Here is a 20,441-nt window from a genome sequence, read left to right on the forward strand (position 1 = left end):
TTCAAATGAACTCTGAAGGTACATTTCATGTTCAGATAAAAGTTGAATAACTGTAGAAAGGCTCAAATATCAGTATTACAGAACAATTTCCTTAGCATGATAATACCTAGCAAAGCTTCCAGAATCTTTCAATTAGCTCTGTTCCACAGAGAATACCTGTAGCTCCATTTGACTAATGTTATGATTCTGAGATTAATACAATTTAAACCTCAATAGTTTTGTTCCTTTTGAAATATGTAGAGCTGATTTATTTATTTACTTATTTATAAAATCTAAAATTCATTATAATTGTAAAGTTTAAAAATTTGACCAAAATGCAGACTACATCTTAATTTGAAATTGTATTGCTTCTTAGGACTGAATATGAAACAAAAATTGTGTATCAGATGAATAGTCACAGATTCACACAAAAAGAATTGCTTACTGTATAGATTATGGTAAATTTATTATCCTCTCAGACTCGCAGTTACAAATCCAGGATCTCTGCCTTCAGGTAAAGTAATTTCAAATTTAGTAATTTCAAATTTGGTAATTTACCACAGATGGCCAAGGTAGAATTTCTACTCTTACTCCTATTGCATCTAAGAACCTGTCCCTGAGTGGGCTGTCTTTCCTTACCTTTTTGAGAAAAGCAATTCACCTTAAAATGCCATTTTATTTTCCAGTATATATCATACAACTCTTAGAGAAATGAAGTATTTCTAACTATTTTTTTCATTATTATTTCTGAAATAAAGACAATACCCCAATATTGTAAAATAAGTGAACAGGAGCTTATGGATATTTACATAAAAGTTTACATTGGAATTTTTTCCCATGGAACTGTTGTATTTCTTTCTTTAATATACAGTGTCTCTGTAAAATTTTCCACCAAAAATCAGCAGCACGGGATTATTTATTTATTTATTTATTTATTTATTTATTTATTTATTTAGTGCCACAGTGTGCCAGGCTTTTCTATTTACTGGAAAGAAGGCAGTGTACATTGCATGAGAAAAGATTCAGCTCAGAATCTACTTATTTACAGCTAATTTAAATCTATGAGCCTAGCACAGAATAACCTTTGATTCATCTAAATAAACACAACAGTTTTACTGGTCGCTGTATAAAGCAACTCTCTTGTCCCACACCTAGTTGAGGTGCTTGTTCATCGTTCAATTTAAGTTAAAAGAAATAAAAGTGAGAGTATGAGTAAACTTTTATGTATTATGTTTCTTTTTTTTCTTTTTTTTCTTTTTTTTTTATTTAGGAAAACGTCTTCAAATACGTAAAATCTGACAAATGGCTAAGGCAGTGATTTTTAAGGCAGGAATTATATTATCATTTTCATGTCTTCATGGAATTCAGAGTTAAATACACTCTATGTTATCTCTAAGGGATTAGCTGAAGTAATCATTACATACACGAAACCCGGAATAAGAAAGCTTAGAAAACAGTAAGATGCTTGCTTGCTTGCCTGATTTGGATAAATTAATAAGAAATCTTTTTATCTCCTTTATTTCATTATATTGTATTTCATTATATTTAAATGTATCACTGCTATGGGAGGTTATTATTCAGAACATGCAAGGTAGAAGAACTGGAGTTTGTGCCTTTCTGATGCAGCAGCATGTAGCTCTTCGACATGTTAGTCACTTGCTACCTAATAGGAATGATGACACAATGCTAAGATCTCCTTAACCCAAATGAGAGATCTCTAAAATAGTTTACATGACTCAATCTTTTAAAATGCCCTTTAATGACAGGAATGTAGTGTTAGTGTACTTGCAGTTGTCCAGGTGCACTGTAAACCCTTGAAAGTTTGTTGTGATGAATGCCATTCCTCACAGCAGAATGTATTCTCCCTCCATAGACAATTTTTGAAGTATTGGTAAAATTCCAAAACAGACATGTTTAATATTTCACTTTTTTTTTTTTTTTTTTTTTTTTTTTTTCTGTCTGCAGAAACATCTACACTTAATTCCTTGAGGTAAAGAGAAAATAAAAACATGGTATGGATGAGGTCTGATTATAAGATCATATGTTTGTCAAAATAGTGTATATTGAAATTATGTTAATTATGTTTATATTAAGATATAACAATTTCCTGACTCCCTTTACTTCCTTTAGCTATAACATTTTGATAGTTTATTATTATTACTATTTTCTCTGCTCCTGTGACCTAGAGCTAGGTCACAGAAGCAGGATTATTTCACTTGTTGTAAGGTGTCTAAGTGCAATTCAAAGACAAAAGCCTGGTAATTTGGGCTTCCTTTAACATCAAAGAAGAGATGTAAGTATCTGAAGGCCACAGTTCATCTGATTTATTATAGATGCCTACTTCAGCATGATATTGACCGCTCTATAACTATGTCTATTCCTTTTAATTAATCATGAAGGAAAGCGCACACAGACAGGTCTGGTTATATATAAGGTAGGTAACTATATTTAGTCAATTGAATCCCGCACCAGCCTTCTATGAAATATACAGCAGGATTATTATATTTTTTTGCAATGTAAAAGCAGTTAAAACAGGTATATCTGTGTTGTCGGTGAATAAGAGACTTCAATGTAATCTTCATGATTTAAAATATATCTGTGTTCACCAGTTAATCAATGAATAGTATAAATGGTTTAAAAGATTTGTGATCTATAGTATCTTCTTTCCTTTCTGACTTCTGCTAGTAAGGAAGACTTTTATTTTTAAAATTAATCAACGAAACAGCAAAGCATTATATTCAGCACATTTCCTATGACAACAGAAAACAGCTTTTGTTTCTACCTGCCTTATCTACTCTGCTTTTTACTATGCAACTTCTAGAATCTAGATATCTTATTGAATAAAGATATTTTCCCTCAGACTTACGCAGTTACTGACTTAATAAGAGATGAAAATAAATTTTTAGTAGAGTGATAGGAACTTGTGTGACTTGTCCGTCTGCCTTCATTTGTAAGAGTATATTAGGCCACACCATAAGAAGCAGTATCCAGTTTCAAGCAGGAAGGTGTTCGGTCAAAACCGCTTCAGAATATGTGACCAAAGAAATAAACTTAAGTTTTAGAGATACTGAAGATACCTTCACAGTAAGTGACTCTTTCACCAGGGAAGAAGACCAAGCATTGGTTTTGCAGGCACCCCAGACCCTGAGTGCCAACTAGCTCATATCATAGATGATGTGTCTGGATGAGCACTGTCATGGTTTTATGATTCTTGTTATCAGCATTCCACATCGTAACATCATGTAAAGCACAGGGAATTAAAGAGTTGATACTCCAGTTCCGTGGACTGATAACTTTCGGGATACCTGGCTCTCAGAAGAGAAGAACTACATACCCCAGAGGACTTGGCATTCAGAGGAGAAGATACATCACGGGAGGAAGTCACGGGATCTCGCTCTCTCTCTCGCTGTCTGGCAGTGTGTCGGTGTGCTCCCCAGCTATGCACCTTCAGTTCAAAGTAAGGCTTTCCACTTTGGACACTTCTCTCTCATTTTATTTGATTTATTAGCCTCAATTCCAATTCTATTGTATTATACTGTTATCTTGCATTCCGATATCATGTTTAGTAAAATTAAGTTTCCTCCTTAGATTATTGCAGCTGATCTTTTTTTTTTTTTTTTTTTTGGGGGGGGGGGGGGGGCGGGGGGGGCAGCGGACCTGCAGGCCTGCTGCGCTGTCAAGGGCACAAACTGATACAAATAACTCCATGACAAGCATCTTCCTAGAACAAGGAGAATGAAGCAGCTCAAGTTTCATATTCCACACTGCATCCCAGAGTAGTTTCAATTTGATGTGTCTTACATGTGAAATACTGTCAAATGCATCAAGAACTGGCTGGAGGCAGAAGTGCCCCCTCTGATGTCTGCCATCATCATTCCAAGATTTATGGTTTGTAAAAGCTGTGTACAGGTAATTAAACATTTTTTTTCCTAAAAGGGAGCCTGGCCAGCTCTCCCATCTTCCAAAAGGTTACACAGAGAAGATACTGAAAGGGTGCTGGATACAGCAGTACCCTGCAAGCCAGAACCACAGCCTTGATCAGTTCTGAGATGACCCTTGAAAACTTGGACAATGAGGTACAGGCCTGAAAAGGTGTTTGTTGTATATGGAGGTATACAAAGAGATGTAAAGGGGATAGGTTTTTCTAACCCAGGTCTGCTGCTGCAGTTTGAGCTATTGCTTTTTTATTTATATTGGGACAACTCAGAACCTTAAAAAAATATAAAAGTAATAGAAAAATTCCAGACATCCAGAATAGTTAGAGTTTTGGGTGAAGCTTCTTGTTTTGACTGTATAGTTTATGCTGTAATTTTTTGAATTTTTGTTTGATGTTAAATAATCTGCTAAAATTAAGGAATTGCTAGGTACTTTCTTAATTCATTGTAGAATGTTTAGATGGATAAATGAGAGCTGTTTCTAAATTAAAGGGATATGAAAAAGGAAGAGTGGAATTGGGCATTTGTTACAATTTCTCTCTTAGTACCTAAGATAGTTCTTAAAAATGATTTTTAGAGAATGAACTAATTGAACTATGTCCAAGCATAATATTCATAATACAGAAATTGTTACTTGAATAGTTATGATTTTGGGTATGTTTAATGAATCTATTGTTACAAATACTGAGAAGAAATGAGAATTGTCTTTTATCAAGCAGAAGTGTAATCTAGGGCCAGGAATAATAATTTACTCTGAGTTAAAATTAGCACTTATTTTGGAATCCCACACAGTGATTCCCCCATGAAGCGCAGCAGCCTAGAAAAGTAACATGAAAAACAAACAAACAAACAAACAAACAAAAATGTCTTCAAAAGAAGTAGAGATGATAAGAATATTTACTTTTCTCAGCAACCAAAACATGAAAGATTTTTTCCATTTTGAGCTGTGTCCAAGGGACACAGTGGAAGAGATACAGATGCATAAATACAGACATCCAGCTTTTATAATACTCAGTGTTACTTCTTCCTAATGTTTCAGACAGCTTCAGGCCTCCTAGAGGTCCTATTTCATAATTGCCACATAGATATTTTAAATGTTATAAAATGTCTCAAAATACACTAGTTCTAGCCAACTGTAACTAATCATTCATTAGATAACTGGAGACTATTCTGGTCCTCAGAATCTCTCTATGCCTCCAACCAGCCTCAAGGTTTATAATTATACCTCACTTTTTCACCAAGCCTGGCAATAAGTTGCTGTTTCACATTTCCTACAAGATAAATTCTGCTCTGAAACAGATGAAAGCATGTTACAGAAAAGAGGAACTAAACAATCATTCATCATGAAATTTGTTTTATATATGGATTATGAAAAGTGGATATTCAACTAAAGCAGATGCAGAGCATGCCAGTGAGATAAGGGGATACTGACACCATACCTGATAGAGGGGGACCATAATGTACATATATATTTTTAAGCCATAAAATTCTGGAATGGTCATTAATTTTGGTGCTACTACACTAAGGAAACTACACCTCAAAAAATGGGAAAGTCTTCTTGGTCATTAATGCTTATCTAACCGCATTTTGACCTTTGTCTCATGATATGTTAAACCCTTGCTTGTTCCTGCTTTCAGCAAAGCTATTGTAGAACAATGCTCTTTCCATGACTATATCACCTCTTAACAGCCAAAATTTATTCTGTTATAAGAGCAAATTGAGACTTTTGGTACAAAAGGACTTAGCTTGTAGCAATTTGCATTTTCATCAACAAGGAGGAGATTCATCCTTTAACTGTATTACACAGTTTAATCATTGCAGTATTATAAATAAAGGGGATTGTTTTTTATAGATATAATTAATCTGTGATACTACTTGAATAAGGAACATTATCCTGTTTTTGAATTACAAAGCCATTCAGATTTCTTTTCAATTGATAAACCCAGTGACATTTAATTTAGCAGTTACTCACTTTAGAAGAGTAGAAATGGTGAATAGCCATAAGATGAATATTCATCAATAATTCTTTACTTTTTCTGTGAAAAGTGACATATGCACACACACATAATATATATGTGGAACAAAACTGAAAGAATCAATGAGGGGAAACAAACTATTATTACTGTGGTTAACATTATTATTTGTATTACAATGACGCATGAAGGAAAAACTGATCAGGACTTCATTTTACTAAGACCATTGTAAAGGACTTGCGATTAAGTAGGAAAAATGTACTGATAGTTGCAGGGTTTGAATTGAGGACCACAGATTACCACTGCCCAGAAGTGAACTCCTAAATAGGAACAGAGGTGTGACTTTTTTCTGCTTCAAGAGATATTTAATTACTTTCCCTCAGTCAAAATAAATAAAATAAAATAAAATAAAATAAAATAATGAAAAAATAATAAAAAAGTTTATTTAACAGACATATGTGAGTTCTGAGCAGTGAATATAGTTCTTACTCAAATTATTAGTCTATCAGCCAGCAGTTCCTTAGGTGGTTAATTCCTCAGGGAACAGCCTTAGATGGCTTGAAGAATGAAGGGACACAGCAATTATTTCTTTTGTGTAGGCTGTCCTGGCTGTAATTCGGGCAAACACAACAATCTTCACTTGCATTTCTTTACTGCTAACTGGTTTTCTGTATTGTATTAGTGAACGGATCCCATTTTTCTACATGGGATCTCTAAAAGAACTGCTGATTTCTTAAAAATATGGCCAGACCTAAGCTATTGTAACACTAAATAGAAGATCTAAACAACACTAAAACCCACTCTGTAAATTATTTTACATTTAATATGTAGAAGCCACATCCCTACCATCATCCCATACATAATTTTTTTCTATGTGCTTTATCACTCCCAGATTCAAGGGAAATTACTTAGGACACACACAAAACCAGTGTCAAAGCTGATCCCAAAGCTCATCCTCTCCTAGTTTCTAGTCAAGCACTTTAATCTTATATCCAACTTATAAAGGTGTTTCTTTGTATTTTTTATGAAAGACAGGGTGTGTCAACTGTGATAGTAATCTTAAATACTAATTTCAATCAAGTTTAATGCTGTCAGAATGTCTAATGGCATTTGGGCTATGAAATGTTTTGTCCTGGGATTTGTCTATTTTTTCAGCTATATAAACTATGACCAAAACACAAATGCTCTTGCATTCATGCCTGTTCCCCTGAATTTGAGAGTGGCCTTGGTTTCAGACTACCCTTCTTTGGACATGCCTTTCTACTGTTCCTATGCTCAGGAGTTTTGCAGCCTTTTATAGTTTTCTACTCAGTACTTCTGGGAGGACAGAAATCTGTTGCTATTTTTGACTTATGCATGGGAAGCTGAAGTACAGAAAAAAGCAAAGACAGATATCTAAAATTATTTGTGCTTTTCAGTCCCCACTGATTTCAGTAGGTATCTGTGTAAGTGTTATTTTGTGTTTGCACTCAACTTGTGGCACCTGACAGAAAATGTGTTTTGACTGACTTTATCCTTCAAAAATCTGTGGCTTAGCTTCCCTGGACAGTACCCTTAAGATGATGTTTCTTCTCTTTCTAAAACTGCTATGATGAATTATCCAGGGTGTGTTTCTGAATATGCTTCTTTTTTTTCCACTGACTACATAGTCAATGACTTCATTGTCTTAGCGGCCAGCAAATAATGCTGCAGACCCAATTTTTAATGGTCAGAGGTGATACACTAAGTTTAGCTATCTGAAGTATACATCTAATCTAAGCTGGTGATCCAGCTTGTACAAAAAATACTTCAGAGGCGTGAGTCCTTTTGTTCTACAATGCATAAATCACTTTGTAGATGTTCTGCTTTTCCCCTTATCGCTGATTGTACTGAAAGTCTAGAAATATATATTAGAATATATCTATAGTTCATACATAATCAAAATTAAGGTAAAATAATCATGTGTGAGATAAAACAAGGCTAAAATATTCTAACCTATTTGAAGTTATACAGCTGTGTTAGGAAAACCCCTTCCTCTTTCCCTTCATTGCAAATGCAGTAATTTAATCTCCAGATACAAACTATGTTATAGCTGAACTGTGAGGAACTTGGTGGGAGCCACTGTGGATTTAAGAGCTGGGTAAGTTCTTGGACACCTTAGATAATCTTCTAGTGCCTCCAACCTTTTGAAACAACAGATGTACTTCTCAGCTGCAGCAGTAATAGAAGAGGTAATGGTGAAATAATTTTTAGAGAACTACTTGATCTTCATGGAGCTGAACAGTTTGTGAACCAGTATGAGAATTTTCTTCCTAGGGTAATAGCTTTAAAATGTACACATTCTGAATCCCTCCAAATGGATAGGAAATTTAATGAGTAATAATGTTTTACTTTCAATGTACTTCATGCTAAAAGTCCTAAAATTGCTGCAGTCATGATTGGCCCTAAAGATAGAAGTTTATATGGGGAAAAAAGTTGTTATTTCCATATTTCTCAGTGGTGTTATATGGCCTACTAAATGATGTTATCACTCTCCACAGGCCTCACTTCATAAAATTCAAATTCACTAATAATTATTTCTGAGAATAGCATCAAAAGGCCACTGGAGCCAATGGAAGGATGTTCAGAAGTTATGAGAGTAATCATTGCATTTAACACACTGCTTCTGTACTCCAAGAGATTTTCACTAAAAACATTTTCTCAGAAAATTCTCAAATTCTTATGTCTTAATGCTGAAGTCCTAATGCAGTGAAATTCTCAGCAACTTTATATAGCCAGGATAAAACAGAATAACCTATCTAAAGAGACATTTTACCTGAGCAGCAAGCCTATCTATAGCAAAAGGCAGATGATAGAACTGGGGTAAGATGTTTAATCAGTTGAAGCAGATCTGCTACTTTTTCACGTATAAACTGCCCTCTGCAAATAAAAGCAATCCGGCCTTGCAGTGAAAGATATCAAACACACATGGACACAGGAGCTTTGTGAACTTTCCCATGAGCTAGATCTCACTTTGTCAATCTGCACATAGAGAATTTTTCTCTTTATCTAGGCCCGAATGTTCCTCCAGAGTGCCTGATGGTAGTTTAGTTACATTCCCTCTGTTTGGAGCTGTAGAAGGATGGAAACTGTATCCTAAACTCATGCTTTTGTACTGTGTTTTCAATGTGCTTATGGTCCAAATACAGATGTGGACCTGCAAAATCAGTAAGTGGGCTTTGCTGTTTTCACTGAGATGTGAAATATCTGAGAAGGAGTGGTTCTGAGCACCAATGGATGGTTAGTTGGTTTAAATACCCAGAGACGTGAGACACTTATAAGTATCCACATCTTTTTCTCATTAATTTTCATTAGCAATTAGATAATCCATTAGCCTCCTGAAAAAACCTGTCAGCAAGTATTTCACCTGAGATAGTAGTCATAACACCCACTACCCATTTCTCTGTTTGCTTCTACTAATTCAAGGAATAACAACACTTCTCAGCAGAAGGAGAAACTGAGCTCTCCCTGAATGTTCAGAGGTTCCCCAGAAAATGAGATAGGCATATATTTCACATTACTTCTGACTTCTGAGCCCTTGTTCTTGACACAAGCAGAATGACATGCTGTGAAGAGATAACTTGATTCCATGATTTATTAGAAGTGAGAGTCTTACTGTGGAGTAAGAAAGGTGCTCTTAAAACCACGTTTGCTGTAAGACTGCCTAGTTTAAACTTTGGGATTTACATTTTTAATGTTCTTAAGTGCAAGGCATATTCACATTCATGGCATTTCAGGTTCCTGAAAGCCACTGATGAACTCTGAGATTTTATTTTTTATTTTTTCGCTCATAGCAACATTTTACCTTATTTAAGAAATTTCTTTTAGATCTCAACTTGTTTATCTAAAACTCTAGAGACATTCTGGCCCTTGGGTAGGTTGCAGAAAGGTTGGATTGAAGCTTTTTCAGGACAGAGGGTGCATAAATCTGAAAGGAATGGCTTGGAACTGCCTGAGGTACCTGTCAGTGTGTTCTTGTGAGGGAGGGTCTAATTACTGATGTCAGTTGGTCTCCAAAATGATTTGTATGTGGTCCAAGAAGCAAAGAGGAGGGACCTGAATCTAGACCAAACTCAGCAGATGATCACTTTTATGCTTTCATATAGCTGGGCTTGGCATCACTGCTAAACAGAGGGACTGTCAGTGGTTCCATTATGAAAGCCTATTTGCTTAGGGATTTATCATGTGAAGTCTTCTAATTTTCATCAGACTAGAATCTGGCACTTGATATCCTCCCCCCCCCCCCCCCCCCCCCCCCTTCCCCTCCTGAGGTGATTTTTCTCATTTAATTTAAATCTGCTTGATTGCTTCATAGAAGGAGGCTATTATATTGTTGTTCTAGCATTGACATGGTGAGTTTATGTTAAAGTGTATCTCCACTCTCAGGTGCCTGTACCTTCTCAAATGCACATCTACATGACATGAACAACATTCTTTTGCATCAAAGCATTGCTTAGTGTGTTTCTGTGAAATACTTCTGCCCGCTCTGTATCCCAGCCTCTTTCTTCTTCTCTCTCACTGAACTAACTGCTCCAGGATCACTGTATACACTGCATCATCAAAATGATGCCCATCATGGAAAAAGAGAAACTATTTGGGAAGTATTTGAGTTCAGTAAATGCTGAACAAACAGTTCAGTTGTATCACATCATGGAAAGACAGGAAACTTTTGGACAAGTCAGAAATAAGAATCTGGGAACAGAAGGCTTTTTAAGCCAGCTCCAGTGAACAAAATAAGCTTTGGTCTGTCCTCTAAGTAGTCCATGATTTGATTACGTTTAAGGACAGTTCTGTCCCTGTTGTTAATCTCTGCTTCAGGACATTTTTTCTTGTTTTCCAAATCAAACTGTGAAACGAGTAAAACATCACTTGAAGATGTTCAAATGTTGAGTTATTGAAATTAGCACCTCAGCCTTACAAATCAATTTTCTGGGAGAAAGTGCAGGAGGAGTACAATGCTTCCAATTAAAGATAGGAGCTAAAATCTGAAGATGCCTAATCTGGTAAATTGGATAAAAATTGAAAGGTAGGTGATTATAATTAAATTAAAAAAACAAGCAGTCTTCTTCAGCAGTGTATTTTTAATTACTTGACTTGACCTTTATGAAAATATTTCAGACTTCATAACATAGCATTTAAAGGTCTGAGTTAAATCTGTGGGAACGAGAGCAATCCTTTACATGACTAAGAAAACAGCCCAAAGACACTTCCCCCTGCCAATACACCAATGGGCAACCTAAACATTCATGCCACTTCACATCAATTCCAACACCACTGCTAGACACCCCAAAGTGAATTAAGGACAAGGTAGTAAGTTTAACTTGAAATTCATTTGCTTTTGTCAGTTTATATCAGATCGTTAATGTCATCTTCGCTGAAATTTCTCATTTAATATTAATAATCTCTGTAGTCTCACGTTAATGTATTCAGTGAGCTTCTTTGATAATTTAAGACTATTTCAGATATTAAAAAAACCAAGGCATATTTATCAGTGTAAGTATAAGATTTATTGAAGGTATCATTAGAACTTCATATAAGCTCATCATCCATGCATTATTGACATTAACATTTCACTAGGAGAAGGACATGTAATTTAATGGGAACTGCATTTTGTAAAAAATGAGATTATTTTATCTTATTTCCTCATGCTCAAGATGATTGGATAAGAAATTGCAATAGTGGGTTACTCTTTCCACTGGCTGCAGTTATATAATAAACAGTCTCACTTGAGTATGAAATTTCTGGCCCATACTGTTTTTGCATTTTCTTGCTTTGTTTATTTTTGGGAAGATAGACAGACAGGGCTGTTACTAGATTATTCCAGAATCATAGAATATCTTAAGCTGGAATTGAACCATAAAGATCATCAAGCCCAATGCATTTTTTCCACACAGGACCATCTAAAATTCAAACCCTGTGTCTGAGAACATTGTCCAAATACTTCTGAGCACTTTAGACATGAATAATGTCTGGAAGAATGATCAAACATATAGACGAAAATATTCTTGTAAGTGTGCACAGTATATGTCCTTACTCTGTGTGTTTGTAGGTACACATGCTAGTATACATATACACATACATGTATACTGATATATATGGATATACACATACATACATACGCAAGTATATGTATGTGTAGCTTTTATTTATAAGGCCTAAGGTAAAGGTATGCATTTTTTTTTTAAAGGGAAAATTTTGCACAGTAAATTCTGCTACAAGCACCTACTAACAGCAATTTTTCAGAAATTATCCAGCCTCACATTAAAGGAATACTTCATTATTTATAAAGATTGAAGTGAAAATTGTGGGGTTTTTGTTGTTGTTGTTGTTGTTTCTTAATATCTTGATTCTATTTCCCAATTCAGAAAAACTTCCTCACATCAGGCTTTTCATTTTGCTGAGTTTCATCCAAGTCCCAGAAGTGGCAGAAGTGGTTGATACAAGAGAAACATGGATTACTAGGGAAAGAGGGAAATGAATGAATGACATGAACATAATTTGTCTCAGGTAGGTTTTTCACACCTATTCTAACTTACTCTGTGTTCTAGCTGACCAGACAAATAAAAGAACACAAACCTATGCACTTGCTTTTCTCAAGCTTATCCAATTCCCCAGGAGAATAGACTTTATTTTTGTGGCTGATTTCTGTTGCTGAAATGAAGAATCTTGTCCTTGTTGTGTTTCTTCCAACAGATCTTGCACCTAAGGGACTCCAACCTTCCCCCATATAGCAAAATGTCTTAATCTGATGTGTTTTTAATAAAACATGTTCAGTGCTAAATTTGGAGCAGACAAGGACAGAAGCTTCCAACTGTTTTGCAGCTCAGTCCACAATAGGATCTCCCAGCCAGAAAAATTCATTTTTCTTAAACTATCAATTTTACTTTGAGTTACTCTCTTGATTGTCTTGAAAGTATGAACTTACTTTTGATAGATCTTTTGCTAGTGATGGTGGATTGAGCTCAGGTGTACCTACAAGATGTGTTCACAATATAAAAGAACATGCTGGGCTCTGTCTAACAGGCATTTACATATATATTAATATAAGTAAGAGGATGGCAGCCTGGATTCTTCAGTATATACTTCGTTTATGTTAAATATGCTATAGTTATGTCCAAGTACGTTTCTAATTTGTATTGTAAATGTTATTTAATGGAAGTTTGGGTCCTACTGGGAGTTTAAAGTGTCAAAGTTTATGTCTGAAAATCAGGTGAATTCCTAAATTCCTTTGTTTTATCAGGTGATTTGTAGTTTTTTAATTATTTATTGTTAACACATCCACAGTTTTAAGACTGCTTACAAACTTAAATTTATGTATCAAGAGAGTGAATTGGCAGGTGTTAGAAGTATGTTAATGGCAATTTCCACATGAGATCAAATCAATATTATCAATGCCAGTACTATTTTAGTACTATGCAGTCCCTCAGGCCATACGAGTGTTTTTATATAATCACTCCATTATGGAGAGTGGCCCTTACATGAAAGAAGCAGTTCTATCAATCTTAGCTGAGGCTTTGGAAAATTATATGAAAAATACAGCCTAATTGTTGGAGTCATGCAGTGTTAAGCATTCCTTAGTCTGTATGCTCAAGTCATTTGGCAGCTGCAAAGCTTATTTCCCTAGTACATCCTACTTTTCACTTATGGACTCAAGTGTCATTACCAAGAAGCACTGTGCCCAAAACCATCAGAGTAACAGAAGGATTAAATTATTTCAGTGATCCTGAACACTTTTCTCTACAGAGATGTCCTTCTAGAGTAGGTCTGTAGGAAGGCCATGAAGAGGGCTGGAGCACCTCCCCTATAAGGACAGGCTGAGAGAGATTGGTCTCTTCAGCCTGGAGAAGAGAAGGCTCTGGGGGAACCTTAAAGTGGCCTTCCAGAAGCTGAAGGGGGCCTACAGGAAAGCTGGGGAGGGACTTTTTATAAGGGCATGTAACGACATGACAAGGGGAAAAGTTTTTAAATTGGAAATTTAGACTAGATATTGGGATGAATTTTTTTACTGTAAGGGTGGTGAGGCACTGGAACAGTTTGCTCAGAGAAGCTGTGGATATCCTGTCTCTGTAAGCGTTCAAGGCCAGGCTGGATGGGGCTTTGAGCAACCTGATCTAGAGGGAAGTGTCCCTGCCTTCAGCAGAGAGGTTGGAACTAGATGATCTTAAAGGTCTCTTTTAATGCAAACCATTCTATGCTTCTATGATTCCTACTCTATTTCAAGAAACACTCACAACTGAATATTATCAAAGTGTTTAACAACATTCTATTTTTCTTTGGACCAGCTAAAGGCTACTTATATTAAGACAGTGCCGACAAAAATATTTACATCCACTATCTTTGAAAAGTTATCACTAACCAGAGACACAATTAATAGTGAAGGTTGGGAGGACTTATTTTACTGCACTTCAGATGTATAAACACAATTTGAATTTAAATCAAACACAAATATGCTCATGTTACACTCAAAAAGAAAAAAAAAGGCTATTAAAATGAGCAGACAGTAAATTGCCACAGGGAAAGAAAAGATAGAGAGATCAAGCAGAATGTCAAACACCTACAAAGTAATTTCATGAGAGGTATACAGACAAAAAAAAAAAAAAAAAAGAAAACAGATATAAGAAAATTCAAATGGAAATATTTAAGTATGTGTGAAGGTTCAGGCTATAAATGGTTTAAGTTCAAATGTAATAAAAGAATCTTCTTTATGTACATCATTCTAAAAAACTGCTGTATATCTATGTAGATGCGTATATTCAGAACATTTATATATGTAAGTATAAGAGTAGTGTCAGTCCTGTTGAGAATAGATGGGGGTCAGAAGGATTTCTTTGCATTCCAACATGTGACACAAAGAAAAACTGGCAGATTTTGACAGGATAATTAGGTACCAATCTCCTCAACTAGCTTTGAGACAAAATACAAATAGAACAAAATGCAGCATCAGTTTTATTGACTTCTGCCCTGCTCTGATTTTTCGAGGTACACAAAAGAGAAAAATGTGTGCATTATTATTGAAAATAGGCAACACTACATATTCTTAAAGTTAGACTAAACATATTGTATCATAGGAAATCATGGGTACATGTAACTGATTCTCCCTATTAAAGTCATAATTTAACATTTCCAGAAGGGTAACCCAAGTAGAAGTGAAAACATTTGGATAGATGAAGAATTTTTTATTTTATTTATTTTATTTATTTATTTATTTAATAACACAATTGGTTTGGACAGATACAAAAAATAGGTGAGTGAAAAAACAGGTTGATCACCTGATGAAAGAGGAGCAGTAATGGTTTTAAAACTTAGTTCTACCCTGTATTATCTATGCAGATCAGAATGCATGGATAATTTCAACAGGAGAGGACGCAGGTTTTGAGACATCAGTAAAGGAGAGTTGTATCAGAGGAGTCAAAGAAGGAAGAATATATAGTTTGTTTCACTTTTTAAATATGATCAGTGTCTTGGCTAAATGAAACTTACTCTTTTCTTAGCCTTTACACCCACCTTACAACTCGGTGTTGTTGAAAGCTGAGAAGTGGTTTTAAGAATCAAGATTCAACCAAAGTGTTTACATCTGTGAGAAGATGCATGGTTGGAAGAGGTTACTTGGCTTTACCTTATGTGTTTGCTATCCTGACAGTAGTCACTATTATTTAGCCCTCCTTAGTGTTATGATAGTAGTCCTTAACAGAGGGTAATACAAATAATGAGATTAAGATTAGCTGTTGCAGCTAAGCCTACTGTTGCTTTACAGTTCACAATACTGTAATGAAATCTACTTGTCTTTAGATAGGAATTAAAGACATAAGAAGTTATTTTATGATACAGATTACGAAATATAGACTGATCATACAGCAATAATGTTTTTTGTGAAGCAAATGTTGGGGTACAGTAGAACTATTTTTTTTTTTACCATGTCTTTCCCTTCATTTAAAGGATGAGCATTTTTCTCACTACCTAGTATCTATTATATATGAAGATGAAGGAACAATGGCAGACAGGTAGAAAATAAATCACATGAAAAAAAAAAATCCTTAGAAGCAGTGGCAGGTGTAAGGATACTATGTAGACTCTTCCATTAGGACCATCTGAGGTGTGAATTTTTACTGTGATTACTTTTTGAAGTCCATCTTTTTTCAGAGTGATTTATGACAGTCAGAAGAGGCAGATAACTTGTTATCACAGGACAGCCTTCTCCTAAAACACATCTCTCTTTCTCTCTAATCCAGAGCAGGATGATATATTACGTTTGAGGTTCCTTTGTTAACCCTTATAGGCTAAGTAATATTTTTCCCATGTTATCAGACCCAAGAAGCACAGATAAGAGAATCCAAAACCGTTGCACTCTGAAGGCAAGGCACATAAGAATTGCTTCAGTAAAATTACGATCACTCTTACCTTCTGGTTTAATTCACTTGAGCCTATTCAATAGTAAACTTCTCATGCAGTACAAACTTGTAAAACAATGGCATTGAGAGCTAAAAGTCAGACTGCTACTACCAAAACTTGCTAACATAATTTGTAAGCTATCACCTGCAAACTCATGGAATTAGCTATAACCCTGTCTGATGGTAGAAAGGAAGGCAACTTCTCAAATTGCCACTGAACATTCAGTCGAGCTAATCTTTACGTTCCAACTGGCTAGAAAGACTTACCAGATATAAAACTTTAAAGTGGAGAAGGAAGGTGCTGTTTGATTGGTATGTTTGCTATTGCTCTTACCACGATACATCACTGGTAGTCTTTAGGCCAGTGTGTTTTCTGCATGAATAGATTACCATATAGTGCTGCTTAAGATGGTGCTTTAGTATGCAATAGCTTCACAGAATGTTTTTAATAAAATACTAATAATTCAGAATAATTTATGAAAGGTATGCATTTATGTTTAATTTACAACAAACGCATGCACAAAGCCCACTATATCTTAGACAAATTAAAAGTATAATCATGAGATATTTCTTCAGACTAATCCCTCATCCTTATGCCAATAAATACTCAAGCAAAGTTGAAATCAAAACCTGTTGAATATAAATGCTTCAGCTGTTACAAGAAGAACCTGGGTTTAGGATTTATTTTAAGTGTTGTTGAATAGATTCTCTGCCAACAAAATACCCACATAATCTATTCATACTCATAAATTCTTCAGACTCCACATAAAAATAATTAGATTCCCTCACCTTTCCCATAATTCCCATAGAAACATCATTCTAATTGTGTTTGAGTCTAACTCTACTTTGATGAAAGAGAGGACCTAGGGAATAAGAATAAAAGGTCTTTCTTTGTGAAGGACAAATGTTTTCACCTGAGAGGAGAAAGTTACAGGATCTTTTGGTGCTTGGTTCTTACAGGTTTGGTTTTAGATTATCAGAAAGCAATCCAATTTAAGAGAAGCATTCTTCCTCTAATATGGGCAGATCAGGCTACTCTGAGCCTTCTGGATCAGGTTAATTGTAATTACTGAAATTTATCTATAAATACACAGCATATCAATATGCATTTACTGGCACAAATGAGGAATCCAGGGTTTCTGCAGATCTTGTATTTTACTTGTCTGAAAATGTCTTATCTGTTATGCAGTGAGTATTCTACATTCAAAGAGGGAAAATTGGAAAGCAGCAAATGCACATACAATCTCTCAGCTGCATCTTATGCTGCCAACAATGCGAAGGTAGCATTGAGGGTGAATGAACTCAAAGGGAAAATAGTCAGGGAGTTGGAGCACATATCTGTTGCAGATTGACAATTATTTTGAAACACCTTGAAGATAACTAACTGAAGTGAGAGAAAAATTATTGTTTTATTCAGTCAGTTATCAGTTTATCAGTACCAAAACCTAAGTAACTTATGACGTTGAAAAGTGATAAAATTAAACAAGGATACTTATACTTTTTTTTTTTTTTTTGGTGTGTGTGTGTGTGTGTGTGTGTTTATCTGGAGAACCAAAATTTTAAAAACCTGGAATGAATCTTAACTCTTGCCATGGGTTTTAGAGCATCTTCATCTCCTGAAGAGCTGTAGTTTCACATTAAGGCTCCAGTTTGATGGGAGAAATGAACTGTCCCTTGCATCTGTCATTAATTCATCACTTCCACTTATGATTCACTGTCTGTAGGAAACTATGAGCAAAACTGTTACTAAGCTTATGTTTGTTTTCTCAATGGCATGAATTAGGCATATTATCAGATGTCTTAATCCAACTGACTTCAAATGTGGTGGTCCCTCACCAAATCCTTCTCTCTATATTGGAGAAGTGTGGATGTGAAGGATGGACTGTTCGATGGATTAGGAATTGGCTGTCTGGACACAGCCAAAGGGTTTTGATCAATGGTTCTATGTCAGGGTGGTAGCCAGTCACAAGTGATGTCCCTCAGGGGTCAGTCTTGGGATCGGTGCTCTTTAACATCTTCATCACCAACATAGACGATGGCATCGAGTGCACCCTCAGCAAGTTTGCAGATTACACCAAGCTGAGTGGTGCAGTCGATACATTGGAAGGAAGGGAAGCCATCCAGAGGGACCTGGGCAGGCTGGAGAAGCCTGCCCATGAAAACCTAATGAGGTTCAATAAGACCCAAGTGCAGGGTGCTGCACTTGGGTCAGGGCAATCCCAGGCACTTATACTAACTGGGGGAAGATCTCCTGGAGAGCAGCCCTGCGGAGAAGGACCTGGGGGTCCTGGTAGATGAGAAGCTGGACATGAGCCAGCAGTGTGCACTTGCTGCCTGGAAGGCCAACTGTTTTCTGGGCTGCAATAAAAAAAGGGGTGGTCAGCAGGGAGAGGGAGATGATTGTGTCCCTCTACTCAGCTCTTGTGAGGCCCCATCTGGAGTACTGTGTCCAGGCCTAGGGCCCCCAGTACAGGAAGGATGTGGAGCTCTTGGAGCAGGTCCAGTGGAGCTCCACTAAGGTGATCATAGGGCTGGAGCACCTCTCCTATGAGGAAAGGTTGAGGGAACTGGGCTTGTTTAGTTTGGAGAAGAGAAGGCTCTGGGGAGACCTCATTGTGACCTTCCAGTACTTGAAGGGAGCATACAAACAGGAGGGGGAACAGCTGTTTATGAGGGTGGATAGTGACAGAACAAGGGGGAATGGTTTTAAACTGAGACAGGGGAGGTTTAGGTTGGATATTAGGAAGAAGTTTTCCACTCAGAGGATGGTGACGCACTGAAACAGGTTGCCCAGAGAGGTTGTGGATCCCCCATCCCTGGATGCATTCAAGGGGAGGCTGGATGTGGCTCTGGGAAGCCTGGTCTGGTGGTTGGCGACCCTGCACATAGCAGAGGGGTTGAAACTAGATGATCACTGTGGTCCTTTTCAACCCAGGCCATTCTATGATTCTATGAGATTAAGGACATCCATTAATTCCTTATCTATATGGTGACCTCTGAAATATGTCCATTGGAACTGCAAGTTAAATCTAGCTAACTTTAGTCAATGAAATGAAAAATAAAAAGGCAAAATATATGGTATTTTGTTTGTTTGTTTGTTTGTTTGTTTTCCCATTAACAATATGACATGCTCTGCGGAAATGCTAAAACCAGTAAAAAACAAAGAAAACAAGACAAAAACCAGATTTTTATCTACAGACAGTATTGCAATACCTAGAAAAAGTGAAGTGGAGCAAACCAATTTTTCTGTATTACAATCATCTTATTGTTTGTGCTTATGTCAAAGGAAATTGAACAGTTGCAATAAGTACTCAGAAAAGAAAGTCATATTACACCAGATTTTTTATTATTATTAAAAAGGGGGGAGGGTGGTGGCTATTTTATTTCAAATTCAAATAATGAGTCAATATTTTTCTCTTACATATTCTTTAATGCTTATAGGCCCACAAGGTTCCCTCTCTCATACTACAAATCATTAAGCTCATTCTGTTTTTCATATCTAAGTTATGCAGGTCCCTGAGCAGTAACACTACCCTTAGGACTTGTCCTATGTTTTTCATGCATCATGCTCCTATCTCATGCAGTTTGCAGGTCCATCAACAAAGGAATATTTCAGCTGATTGGCTCTTCTCAGCAGAAGGTATTGCTGCTGCCAAGAGCTAGTGAAAGCTATTGTAGATGATTTCTTGGGCCCTGGGAATAATTCAGTTTGCCTAAAAAGGCACAAGCTAATTTTGAAAGAAATCCTCTTGCTGTCATCTGCTATAACACATTCAATTTAGATAAATTCTTGAACTGTGATTCTTTATGCATAATATGTGCTGTTAAGCAAATAGAAGCTCAACCACAACTTCCAGAGTGTCCAAATCATTCCTTAGGTTTATCTCCTTGTCTGTCCAATTTCTTATCTAAACTATTGCAAACAAAGGCAGAATTGGAAGATTAAAAAATTTCAAGTGACTGCTGAAGTTCAAAGAGTGCTTGCATTTTAATAACAAGTACTGTACATGTTCTATGGAAGTGTTAGCCAGCTGATCTATATGTTAAGTAGATTTCCATTTGAAAAGGAAAGTGATTCAAGTGCTTTCATCTCATTTCCAACACAAGCAACCGTGCTGAGTACATTAGGAAGTATCATTCCTGCATAC

This window comes from Gallus gallus, chromosome 2 (genome assembly GCF_016699485.2).
Source record: "Gallus gallus isolate bGalGal1 chromosome 2, bGalGal1.mat.broiler.GRCg7b, whole genome shotgun sequence".
Lineage (NCBI taxonomy): Eukaryota > Metazoa > Chordata > Aves > Galliformes > Phasianidae > Gallus > Gallus gallus.